Source organism: Pinus tabuliformis, chromosome 6 (assembly GCF_031772625.1).
Source record: "Pinus tabuliformis cultivar Carrire ecotype Pingquan chromosome 6, CPIR1, whole genome shotgun sequence".
Lineage (NCBI taxonomy): Eukaryota > Viridiplantae > Streptophyta > Pinopsida > Pinales > Pinaceae > Pinus > Pinus tabuliformis.
Window position 1 is genome coordinate 978,416,214 of NC_142292.1, and position 12,850 is coordinate 978,429,063.

The following is a 12,850-nucleotide window of genomic DNA, read 5'->3' on the forward strand; positions in this document are numbered from 1 at the left end:
TCTCGGTACTTGTTGCACACCACAAGAGTGACAATCCCTCATCCGCTTATTCAAGAAATACCATGATGTATTCACGTGGACGTACAATGATCTCAAGACTTATGACACGTGAATAATATAGCATGTGATACCAATTAAGGAAGGGGTCAAGCCATTTCAAAAGAAACTAAAGAAAGTACACCCAACGCTTGAGCCCCTCATACAGAAGGAATTGAGAAAACTACTAGATACTTGGATCATTTACAAGGTGCAACATTCAACGTGGTATCAAACTTAGTCCTTGTGAGAAAGAAGTCCGGGGAGATTCACCTGTGTGTAGATTTTCCCAATCTCAACCGCGCCTCGGACAAGGACAAATACCTAGTGTCGTCCATGGAGCAGATATTGCAAATAGTATCTGGGGCAATTTTTTTTTTCTTTTCTTGATGGATTTTCGGGTTACAACCAGGTTATGGTAGGAGAGCCTGACAGATTAAAAACTACATTCCGAACAAAGTGGGGCACATTCGAATTTCGACGAATGCCATTTGGGTTGGTCAATGCTAGTGCGACATTCCAACGTGCAATGGACATCACCTTCCGCGGGCTTATTGGATAGAGCGTAGTGTTCTACCTCGATGATGTGACAATATTTTCCAAACAACGGTCAAACCACCTGCACCATTTAAAGAATATTTTTGAGTGATGCCGTAAATAGGAGATATACTTGTATCCCAAGAAGAGTATCTTTGCAATGTTCGAAGGTAATATCCTAGGACACATCATTGTGAAAAGTGGGATCAAGGTGGACCCAGACAAGGTTAGAAGCATCATGCAGATTCCCACCTAGTGAACAAGAAAGCCATGCAGTATTTCTTGGGGAAGATCAACTTCCTCCGAAAGTTCATCTCTGACTACGCTAAGATTGTTAAACCAATATAAGAGATGATCAAGAAAGACACAATCTATAAATGGGATAATAGGGAAAAGGATGCGTTCACCCATATTAAGCAAGCTATAGCATAAGCACCCACGTTGTACACCCTAGACTTCAGCAAAGACTTCTTACTCTACACTTTCGCTTCTGACACCTCTTGTTGTGCTCACTTAGAAGGATGAGTTGAACAATGAACGACCTATATCCTTCATGAGTGCAAGTCTGCAAGGACCAGAACTCAATTATTCCACCATGGAAAAACAAGCTTATGCAATATACAAGGTTGTCAAGCACTTTAGACCATATCTATTGAAAAAACATTCTATTATCTTTGTTCCACACCCAACAGTTAGATCACTGCTTATCCAACAAGAGATGGGTGAAAGAAGGGTGAACTGGATGACTGGATTACAGGAATATGATCTTGAAATCAAGCCAGTTCACACCATCAAGGGTCATGGTCTTTGCAAATTAGCAACAGAAGCAGTCAATGCGAAAGAGGAAGAAGAAGAAATCACAGGATGGGAGCAAGAGATTGAAATGTACAACGTTGAGCAAGCCTCCCCCAATTTAGACATAAAATATTGGTACACATATGTGCGCCAATACCTTGAGCATGGAACCATGCCCTCTCACTTCTCTATGCGACAGAAGAGGGCACTTCGACTCAAAGCACTGTCATATCAGTTGGTGCATGGGGTGCTGTTTAGGAAGCACCACAAAGGGATATTGGTCAAATGTCTAGAGGCACATGATTCATAAAAGGTGTTACGTGATCTACACGATGGACCAGCCGGGGGACACTTCGCAGGAAACACTACATCGCATAAGGTCATGCGGGCTGACTTCTACTGATTGACATTATTCAAGGATGCTCATTCCTATGCCTGCAAGTGTCCGATTTGTCAAAGGTGTGCCGACAAAAATCATAGTTCAACAACCCCACTACAACCCATTGCAGTAGAAGAACCTTTTCAACAGTGGGGCTTGGATATCATTGGGGAAATTTTCCCTCACTCATTGAAGCAACACAACTATATCTTAACTGCTACAGATTATTTCACGTGGTGGACGGAGGCAATTCTGCTAAAACAAGTGAATGATTAGGGAGTCATCAGCTTTCTGTTAGCACCTAAATCTGCCTTAGGCTGAAGGAAGGCAAAAATTAGGGTAACCACAAACCACGCTCAGTCTGGTAGCTAGCCCTACCAGAGCAGGATAGGGCTCTCTCCGAGTCATGCTCAGTGAATAGATAATCGAAAACAGTCTGAGATGACTTACAATGAAATATTTACCTTAGGCTAGTAAGTGAATAGGGATTCGGGGAACAATTTTCATGAATGACCGAGCTTCTGGGATGGTATGGGACCAACGGTCAGCAAAGAACAGAGAATTTAATACAAAGGCACGTATTATTTCGTGAGGCAAGGTAGGCAGAAAATGTAACAATTTAGTTTGAGGTACCGCGGAATGAATAGATTGCTAAAGAAAGTGAAAAGGGCATAGTGACATGAATCCTTTTCAACAGAAGAATAACACTGAAAATGAAATTTTCCCACAGGTAGAGCAATAAAATTGAATTCTACCTAATCTCACTCAGAAAATTTCACTGGAAATGAACATGAATTGAATTATGAAACATAACGAAATACATATGAAAACATAACAGACACATTTGATACACTCACAACCACAAGAATTTGATGAAACAGAGCCGCTGCCTTTCATTAATTCTCTGTCAAAAATATACAGTGAAGGAATATAGTTTCTTTCCCACAGTCTCCCAGAAGTTACAAGCCAACCAACCCTTTGCAAACAACTTGCATACAATATATAGAATGTGTAAGGAAGAGATAGAACGCCCAAGGGTTGGGGAGTTACTCGAATCATTGCAAAATGGAGATGGAGAGCCAACCATCAGCTACAGGTGCAGCGCTACAAACATGACATTTGGCTTGGGTGACCGTTTGCCTTCCTTCGCCACTTGGATAGAAGCCAATTTGGAGAAAAAACACTTTAAATGCTGCCTTTGGTGCCAAAAAACCAAAGTGTAGATGAGCGGGCCCACTTGGAGAAGTCGCGAACCGAAATTTCGCGAAACGGAAGCAAATTGGGCAATTTTTCCTCTGTGCGCCACACCATTTTCTCTGTGCGCTGCGCTACTTTGGGGCCTATTTTGGGGAACTTGCAGGTGTCGAAAATGTGCCCAAGTGGGCTTGTTGGAAAGCTTGTCCTGTCTACTTTCTAACCCAACTGGTATTTTTGAATTTGGTGCCCATTTGCCCCTGCAAATCTTCATTCTCCCAAGACTGCTTCTTGTGTGTCAAAAAAGTGGCAGAGAGGCCATTTTTAGGTGTTTTTTGACCTTTTGGAGACTCATATCTTGCCAAAATTTCTTTCTCGGACACCACTAGTCGTGATTTTCCATGCTGAATCCAAAAATGCAAGCCATTCCTCATTTGGTGCTCTAGAATTTTAGCGTCGCGCCACTGGGAGAAAATCCCTGTTTTTTGCCCAAAAAATTACCATGTGACCAAAAATTCCCCAAATTTCTTGAAATTTGGGCTGGAGGTTCCCTATGGGGTGTTATGATGGGCCAAGGAAGCCTCAGCCAAGATTCAAAGCCGATATTACTCTTTTGCCTCTTTTGCTTTTCTTGTTGCTTTCCTCAATTTCGCTTTCAAACTCCTTATTCGGGCCTATGCGCTCATGTTTCACACCCTATAACGGAAAGCCATATGTATCAGAAGAGCAAGGTCCTGGTCGAATTTTTCCAGCAGCCTCTCCAAATGCATGTTGACCCTCTCAAGGTTGGCCTCCCGATCCTCATTGATTTCTTGCTCCAAAGATGTGAGCTCAACCCTTCTTCTTTGAGCAGCTTGGCGATGCTCACGAATGTTTTGCAGCTCCATAATCGTCTGTTTGTCCTCAAGCTGCTTGTTTCTCTACTCCATGTACTTCATGTTCCACTTGGCCCTCTCCAAGTCAAGGGATAAGGACTCAATCACTGATTGCTGCTCCTGGATGATCTTTGTAAGCTCTGCATTTGTTGGTTCTGCATCTGTCTCATCATCATGGAGGAGAACGAATTCGGTCTCTCACTCACCTGATGGCCCTTCCTCCTGCACTAGCTCCTTACCCTTGCCCTGTTCCTGTGATGCTGTTGTCGGAAGCGAGGCCCCTTCCACCCCGGGTGGAGATAACACTCGCTTTGCTGCTGCAAATAAGGGTCTACTGCCTCTCTGATAGGTGATGTATACTGGCATAATAGTAGTCTCATGTCACTCATACTGATGAGATGGGACCCCTGTCTCATGCTCTGCCTCTGATACCACTTGTGGAGCACTGAAGAAGTCACAGGAGATGAAGTCCTCCCAAGCAATACCTAACAATCCCAACTGATGGTCCACCAAAATCCGGATAAGAGCAAAGTGATAAACACTGTTGAGATGCTGTCGAGGGGTCTTGTGCTGCATGAAATTCTTCATCCTCTCTATGTTCCTGCAGATGAAAAATGGGAGGTTCATCATCCACACCCTGGTAAAGTGCATGAGCAACCTGATGTGATAGGCATAAAGGCGAGAAAACCTCCCCTCACAACTAAAGTACTTCATGATCAATTTCATGAGCGGAGCACACTCATCTCTCAAAAATATGAATGGAAAAACTCTCGTGAGATGGCTCAAACAGCTAGCCTTAATGTAAGGCTCATAATGATGCCTCTCCACCTTCTTCTTCTTATGCCACTGTTCTCCAATGTTCGGTATGGCTGTTGCCACTGATATGGTTTCGGTTGTCAATGTGAAAGTGACCCCCCCTTTGATTATAGTGAAGCTGGAGTTTGCTTTGACAATCTGTCACCAAGGGGACAATTAAACAAGGGAGTATTAGGAGGGGAATGATGAAATGGGAACAGGGGTTATAGGGAGAATTTGTTAGGGACTTGGGAGGATTTTGGGTATTGTGTTGATGGGGTAGGGTTTGGGATCTTGTGTTGACCGAATAGTGGAGGGATAGGGGAGAGGGTTTGGTAGTAATTTAGGGCAGGGGTTTTAGGAAAAATGATAAAGGGAGGATGGGAAAAATGATAGGTGAGGGGAAAAAGGTGAGTGGAGTGAAACCTTGGCACTAACAACACATTTTAACAACCCTAGCCATCATTTTCTTGGTGATTTCTTATGGTTGACATTATGCATTTTGGTGACATTCAAACATCTCTATAAACACCATATCATTGATAAAATTTGATGAACAGGTGATGTCGTAAGGCCTACCTCTCGATTTGATAGCATTCACCAAAATTTGGAGTGATTTGGCAATGTTTTTCGGCCCTTGGTCTGTGTGCGAAGCACGCAAAACCCAGTGCGTCGTGCCTGTGGTAATTTTCAACGGTGGGCAGGCTGTGTGTGCACCGCGCTCCTGGGTATATGCGCCGTGCCCTCTAAAACCACCTCCGACTCACTCAAATGCTCACAGTTTCACACTCACACCTTTGCAACGTCTCTCCAAGGCTTGTAATAGCACAATGCCCTTGATTTGGATGAAAACATGTACATATAGCCATTGGAAGAGATGGGTTTAATTTTTGCTTCCTTGGAAACCCATTTTTCTAATGTTGTGTTTTGCACTTTTTTCACTGACTTTAAAACACACTGATTTTCACTTTCCCTTTGAAATTTGGGCTCAAATGATGAAATTTTTGGCACTCTTTGCAGGGACTGTATGACAGGACATTTGGCCACGGAAACCATGACTGCATCTGAAAAAATCAACTGGCGACTTTTTTGGAAAATTTTGTCATAAATGACACTGTTTGACTTTTCTTCAAAACAGAGTTTTGAAGAAGAGTCGAAGTCTATCCACATGACGATGAAGCTCTCTGAACCATAGCTGTGTAAGGGCCTCCCTCTGGCTTGCATGGCTTCACTGGACATGTTTCAAAGACCAAATTGATGAATTCCTAGACCTAAACATATAAAATGACTTTTGTCCTTTAAAGGACCAGACCTTGACTGTCATGGACTTTGGTGATTATTGACAAAAGACCTGAGCCAGCATGAGCCAAACATGAGGGGAAATGATTAGCATGACTTTCTCCGTCAGATTATGGCATGCCCCTAGTGGAATGCAGCTGAGCAAATGGAGCGGGACACCTAAAAATGAAATGCATAAAGAGTTTTGATCTCTGACGGAGGGCTGACCGGACCGACTCTAACATTGGCTCCAGTGGGGGATGGTAGCTCCTTGGAGGTGCCAAGAACAACAGGTCTCTGGAGGAGCTAGACAGTGCCTTTTGTCCATTGGGCTATGGAGTCATCATTTCGACTACAACACCGGACTCTGACTTATTTATGAAACTAAAATGACCAAGAAATTGACTCAATATTGACATTGAAATGACTCAAATTTGTACTTACAATGACTGAAAAAAACCGACTCAATGTAAAAGGAACTGACTCATGACTTACTTGACTAAAACAAGAACTGACAAAACTTATTCAATGGCAACAGTCCATCAAGATTAGAGGGTTTCAAATCATGATGACAACCACCTGCGTACTAATGCAATATGTACAATCATGTGTAATGTGTCTTCCAATGTAACCAATCAAGTAGATGCCTCCTTGATTGATTCTTCGGATCAGATCTTCTGGTCAACAACAAATATTGGTAACTGGGCCTCCAAAAACACAGTTGACCATGATCTCCTTCATCACTGAATACTACAATAATCACCTTCACTGCTGACTGCAACAAATCTGCCATTGGATCCTGAAATACATGAAGATTCTCCTCCTGCTGAAGAAATAAGGTGTCTATTTCTTGTGATTCTGATCTCTTTTCACAAATAAGAGTATGTTCCTGGTCCTTAAAAAATTCAGAACAAGTAGATGAGCAACTCTCCGTTTCAAAGAACATTTCAAAACATGAGACATATGAAGAAGAATCTGAAAGAGAATTCTGAATGACCTGATTTTCTGTGGTCTGAATATACTGTAGGTCATCTTCACATGATATGACAGCCAGATTATCATGTTCCTCATTACGTTCATCACTCAAGAGAAAAGAAACTTCAGATTATTCTTGAAACCCAACACAATCCTTTATATCATCTACCAAGAATTCATCTAGAGGAATGTTTTCACTTACTTGAGCAAAGATCTGAGCTGACTGGATTATTTCTTCATGAAGACTGTGTTCTGATGACATGAGAACATTTGGATCCATAACCCTACCTTCTTCATCCTAGATGATTTTAACAACAGAGTTCTCTTTCATGGGACTTAGTACAAGGTTTTCTTGGTCATCACAATCTGAATCTGAATCTGAAATGGGTGACTTGACATTATCACATTCTGGAATTAGAACTAGATTTCCTTGCATGCTGTCTTCTTCTATGGACAGATCTGAACCGACACTTTTTCTTTCATCACTTTCAGCCATATGGAACTCTTCAACCTGCTGATCTATTTCATGTAATTCATGTTGACTGTCAAGATGCAAAATTACTTTATTTTCCCCTACAAAGATCTTGATTCTGCTGCAACGTTTCCTGAGCATCTTGATGGGACTCCTGTAGTTTCTCTTCATGTTGCTGAAATGGATTCTCGTACAAGGCTTCCATGATCTCATCATCCAAAAAATTATCATCCTCATAGTATTTTTCAAGGCTTTCAATAAAAGTAGAAGCATGTTTGCAACAGTCATGAACTAGATTTAATGATGGATAAGATTCTTGATATCTTTCAATGAACAGGGCATGAAAATCCTTTACACAGTAAATACAAGCAGGCGGAAAACTTTCATACCAAGATCAGGCTTCATCTTCCAGGGTAGCCATAAACATTTTTATCAAATAGTCTTCAGGAAAATTGATCTTTAATCTATGCACATGAATGTGAAATTTCACCAGATGAAGAGTAGTGTCATTACCTTCCACATTTCTGAACACAGGCAAATTCTTTGACCAATCTACCTTGGGCATTTTATTTGGAAAACCTGGGATGTGATCTCGGCTCATGGGAGTGTATCTTCTTGCAATCCGCTCCATTTTTAAAATGTCAAAGCTACTGATCTCTCTGCAGTGGAGTCACCATGAAGCACCGATTGCTGGATTCTTCAGTGAATGGAGTCGCCAGGTGAATGCTTTCAGCCTTTCCAGTGTCTGATCGTCGTCCACCATCAACAATCAGATCGGAACTTGAGATATGAACTGGGGCAAGACAATCTACAAGTAAACTTCATCCCCAGTGGAGTCACCACTATGTTAGCACCTAAATCTGCCTTAGGCTGAAGGAAGGCAAAAATTAGGGTAACCACAAACCATGCTCAGTCTGGTAGCTAGCCCTACCAGAGCAGGAGAGGGCTCTCTCCGAGTCTCGCTTAGTGAATAGATAAACGAAAACGGTCTGAGATGACTTACAATGAAATATTTACCTTAGGCTAGTAAGTGAATAGGGATTCGGGGAACAATTTTCATGAATGACCGAGCTTCTGGGATGGTATGGGACCAACGGCCAACAAAGAACGGAGAATTTAATACAAAGACACAGATTATTCCGTGAGGCAAGGTAGGCGGAAAATGTAACAATTTAGTTTGAGGTAATGCTTTATGAATAGATTGCTGAAGAAAGTGAAAAGGGCATAGTGACATGAACCCTTTTCAACAGAAGAATAACACTGAACATGAAATTTTCCCACAGACAGAGCAATAAAATTAAATTCTACCTAATCTCACTCAGAAAATTTCACTGGAAATGAACATGAATTGAATTATGAAACATAACAAAATACATATGAAAACATAAGAGACACATTTGCTACACTGACAACCACAAGAATCTCATGAAACAGAGCCGCTGCCTTTCATTAATTCTCTGTCAAAAATATACAGTGAAGGAACAAAGTTTCTTTCCCACAGTCTCCCAGAAGTTACAAGCCAACCAACCCTTTGCAAATAACTTGCATACAATATATAGAATGTGTAAGGAAGAGATAGAACGCCCAAGGGTTGGGGAGTTACTCGAATCATTGCAAAATGGAGATGGAGAGCCAACCATCAGCTACAGGTGCAGCGCTACAAACATGACATTTGGCTTGGGTGACCGTTTGCCTTCCTTCGCCACTTGGATAGAAGCCAATTTGGAGAAAAAACACTTTAAATGTTGCCTTTGGTGCCAAAAAACCAAAGTGTAGATGAGCGGGCCCACTTGGAGAAGTCGCGAACTGAAATTTCGCGAAACGGAAGCAAATTGGGCAATTTTTCCTCTGTGCGCCGCACCATTTTCTCTGTGCGCTGCGCTACTTTGGGGCCTATTTTGGGGAACTTGTAGGTGTCCAAAATGTGCCCAAGTGGGCTTGTTGGAAAGCTTGTCCTGTCTACTTTCTAACCCAACTGGTATTTTTGAATTTGGTGCTCATTTGCCCCTGCAAATCTTCATTCTCCCAAGACTGCTTCTTGTGTGTCAAAAAAGTGGCAGAGAGGCCATTTTTAGGTGTTTTTTGACCTTTTGGAGACTCATATCTTGCCAAAATTTCTTTCCCGGACACCACTAGTCATGATTTTCCATGCTGAATCCAAAAATGCAAGCCATTCCTGATTTGGAGCTCTAGAATTTTAGCGTCGTGCCACTGGGAGAAAATCCCTGTTTTTTGCCCAAAAAATTACCATGTGACCAAAAATTCCCCAAATTTCTTGAAATTTGGGCTGGAGGTTCCCTATGGGGTGTTATGATGGGCCAAGGAAGCCTCAGCCAAGATTCAAAGCCGATATTACTCTTTTTCCTCTTTTGCTTTTCTTGTTGCTTTCCTCAATTTCGCTTTCAAACTCCTCATTCGGGCCTGTGCGCTCATGTTTGACACCCTATAACGGAAAGCCATATGTCTCAGAAGAGCAAGGTCCTGGTTGAATTTTTCCAGCAGCCTCTCCAAATGCATGTTGACCCTCTCAAGGTTGGCCTCCCGATCCTCATTGATTTCTTGCTCCAAAGATGTGAGCTCAACCCTTCTTCTTTGAGCAGCTTGGCGATGCTCACGAATGTTTTGCAGCTCCATAATCGTCTGTTGGTCCTCAAGCTGCTTGTTTCTCTACTCCAGGTACTTCATATTCCACTTGCCCCTCTCCAAGTCAAGGGATAAGGACTCAATCACTGATTGCTGCTCCTGGAAGATCTCTGTAAGCTTTGCATTTGTTGGTTCTGCATCTGTCTCATCATCATGGAGGAGAAAGAATTCGGTCTCTCACTCACCTGATGGCCCTTCCTCCTGCACTGGCTCCTTACCCTTGCCCTACTCCTGTGATGCTGATGTCGGAAGCGAGGCCCCTTCCACCCCGGGTGGAGATAACACTCGCTTTGCTGCTGCAAATAAGGGTCTACTGCCTCTCTGATAGGTGATGTATACTGGCATAGTAGTAGTCTCATGTCGCTCATACTGATGAGATGGGCCCCCTATCTCACGCTCTGCCTCTGATACCACCCGTGGAGCGCTGAAGAAGTCACGGGAGATGAAGTCCTCCCAAGCAATACCTTGCAATCCCAACTGATGGTCCACCAAAATCCGGATAAGACCAAAGTGATAAACATTGTTGAGCTGCTGTCGAGGGGTCTTGTGCTGCATGAAATTCTTCATCCTCTCTATGTTCCCGCAGATGAAAAATGGGAGGCTCATCATCCACACCCTGGTAAAGTGCATGAGAAACCTGATGTGATAGGCATAAAGGCGAGAAAACCTCCCCTCACAACTAAAGTACTTCACGATCAATTTCATGAGTGGAGCATACTCATCTCTCAAAAATCTGAATGGAAAAACTCTCGTGAGATGGCTCATATAGCTGGCCTTAATGTAAGGCTCATAATGATGCCTCTCCACCTTCTTCTTCTTATGCCACTATTCTCCAATGTTCGGTATGCCTGTTGCCACTGATATGGTTTTGGGTGTCAATGTGAAAGTGACCCCAGCCAAGATAGACTGTCCGCCGTGTAGTTGAAGTTCAAAAAGACGGGCCAGCTCATGATGAACTCTGACATTTGCCACCCTCTGACAAAATTCAAAACATGCTAAGTGTTGGAAACAAGACATAGCAAGAGGGCATGCTTGCAATTCGGTGAGGGTGTTTGGCTCATCTCTAACATGTTTGCCACTCCGGTGATGTCTCCTGGGGGCCTGTTCTCCTAAAGCTGTATCACTGTGGGTCTCCTCCTCATACTCTGACGAAACCTCGGATGCCATAACTGTTGTTTTGTAAACTAAATTTAGGCTGCCCTTCGATTATAGTGAAGCTGGAGGTTGCTTTGACAATCTACCACGAAGGGGACAATTAAACAAGGGAGTATTAGGAGGGGAATGATGAAATGGGAACAGGGGTTATAGGGAGAATTTGTTAGGGACTTGGGAGGAGTTTGGGTATTGTGTTGATGGGTAGGGTTTGGGATCTTGTGTTGACCGAATAGTGGAGGGATAGGGGAGAGGGTTTGGTAGTAATTTAGGGTAGGGGTTTTAGGAAAAATGATAAAGGGAGGATGGGAAAAATGATAGGTGAGGGGAAAAAGGTGAGTGGAGTGAAACCTTGGCACTAACAACACATTTTAACAACCCTAGCCATCATTTTCTTGGTGATTTCTTATGGTTGACCTTATGCATTTTGGTGACATTCAAACATCTCTATAAACACCATATCATTGATAAAATTTGATGAACAGGTGATGTCGTAAGGCCTACCTCTCGATTTGATAGCATTCACCAAAATTTGGAGTGATTTGGCAATGTTTTTCGGCCCTTGGTCTATGCGCCACGCGCAAAACCCAGTGCGCCACGCCTGTGGTAATTTTTAGCGGTGGGCAGGTTGCGTGTGCGCCACGCTCCTGGGTATATGCGCCGCGCCCTCTAAAACCACCTCCGACTCACTCAAACGCTCACAGTTTCGCACTCACACCTTTGCAACGTCTCTCCAAGGATTGTAATAGCACAATGCCCTTGATTTGGATGAAAACATGTATATATAGCCATTGGAAGAGATGGGTTTAATTTTTGCTTCCTTGAAAACCCATTTTTCTAATGTTGTGTTTTGCACTTTTTTCACTGACTTTAAAACACACTGATTTTCACTTTCCCTTTGAAATTTTGGCTCAAATGATGAAATTTTCGGCACTCTTTGCAGGGACTGTATGACAGGACATTTGGCCACGGAAACCATGACTGCATCTGAAAAAATCAACTGGCAACTTTTTTGGAAAATTTTGTCATAAATGACACTGTTTGACTTTTCTTCAAAACAGAGTTTTGAAGAAGAGTCGAAGTCTATCCACATGACGATGAAGCTCTCTGAACCATAGCTGTGTAAGGGCCTCCCTCTGGCCTGCATGGCTTTACTGGACATGTTTCAAAGACCAAATTGATGAATTCCTAGACCTAAACATAGAAAATGACTTTTGTCCTTTAAAGGACCAGACCTTGACTGTCATGGACTTTGGTGATTATTGACAAAAGACCTGAGCCATCAGGAGCCAGACATGAGGGGAAATTATTAGGATGACTTTCTCCATCAGATTATGGCATGCCTCTAGCGGAATGCAGCTGAGCGAATGGAGCAGGACACCTAAAAATGAAATGCATAAAGAGTTTTGATCTCTGACGAAGGGCTGAATGGATCGACTCTAACACTTTCTATGTCAAAATATCATCTCCAGGTTCGACGTTCCTATGTCACTTGTGTTTAACAATGCAACATATTTTTCCTCATTAAAGATTTTATGATTTTTCATTGGGAAATGGTATCATCTTGAAACATTCTGCTAATTATTATTCGTAGGGGAGTGGTCTTGCTAAATCCACGAACAAGAACCTCATTCATATCATCAAAAAGACCATATTCTCTGAACAACGAAACTGGCACTCTGCTTTGGTGAATGCCTTATGGGCTGACCGAGTCACACC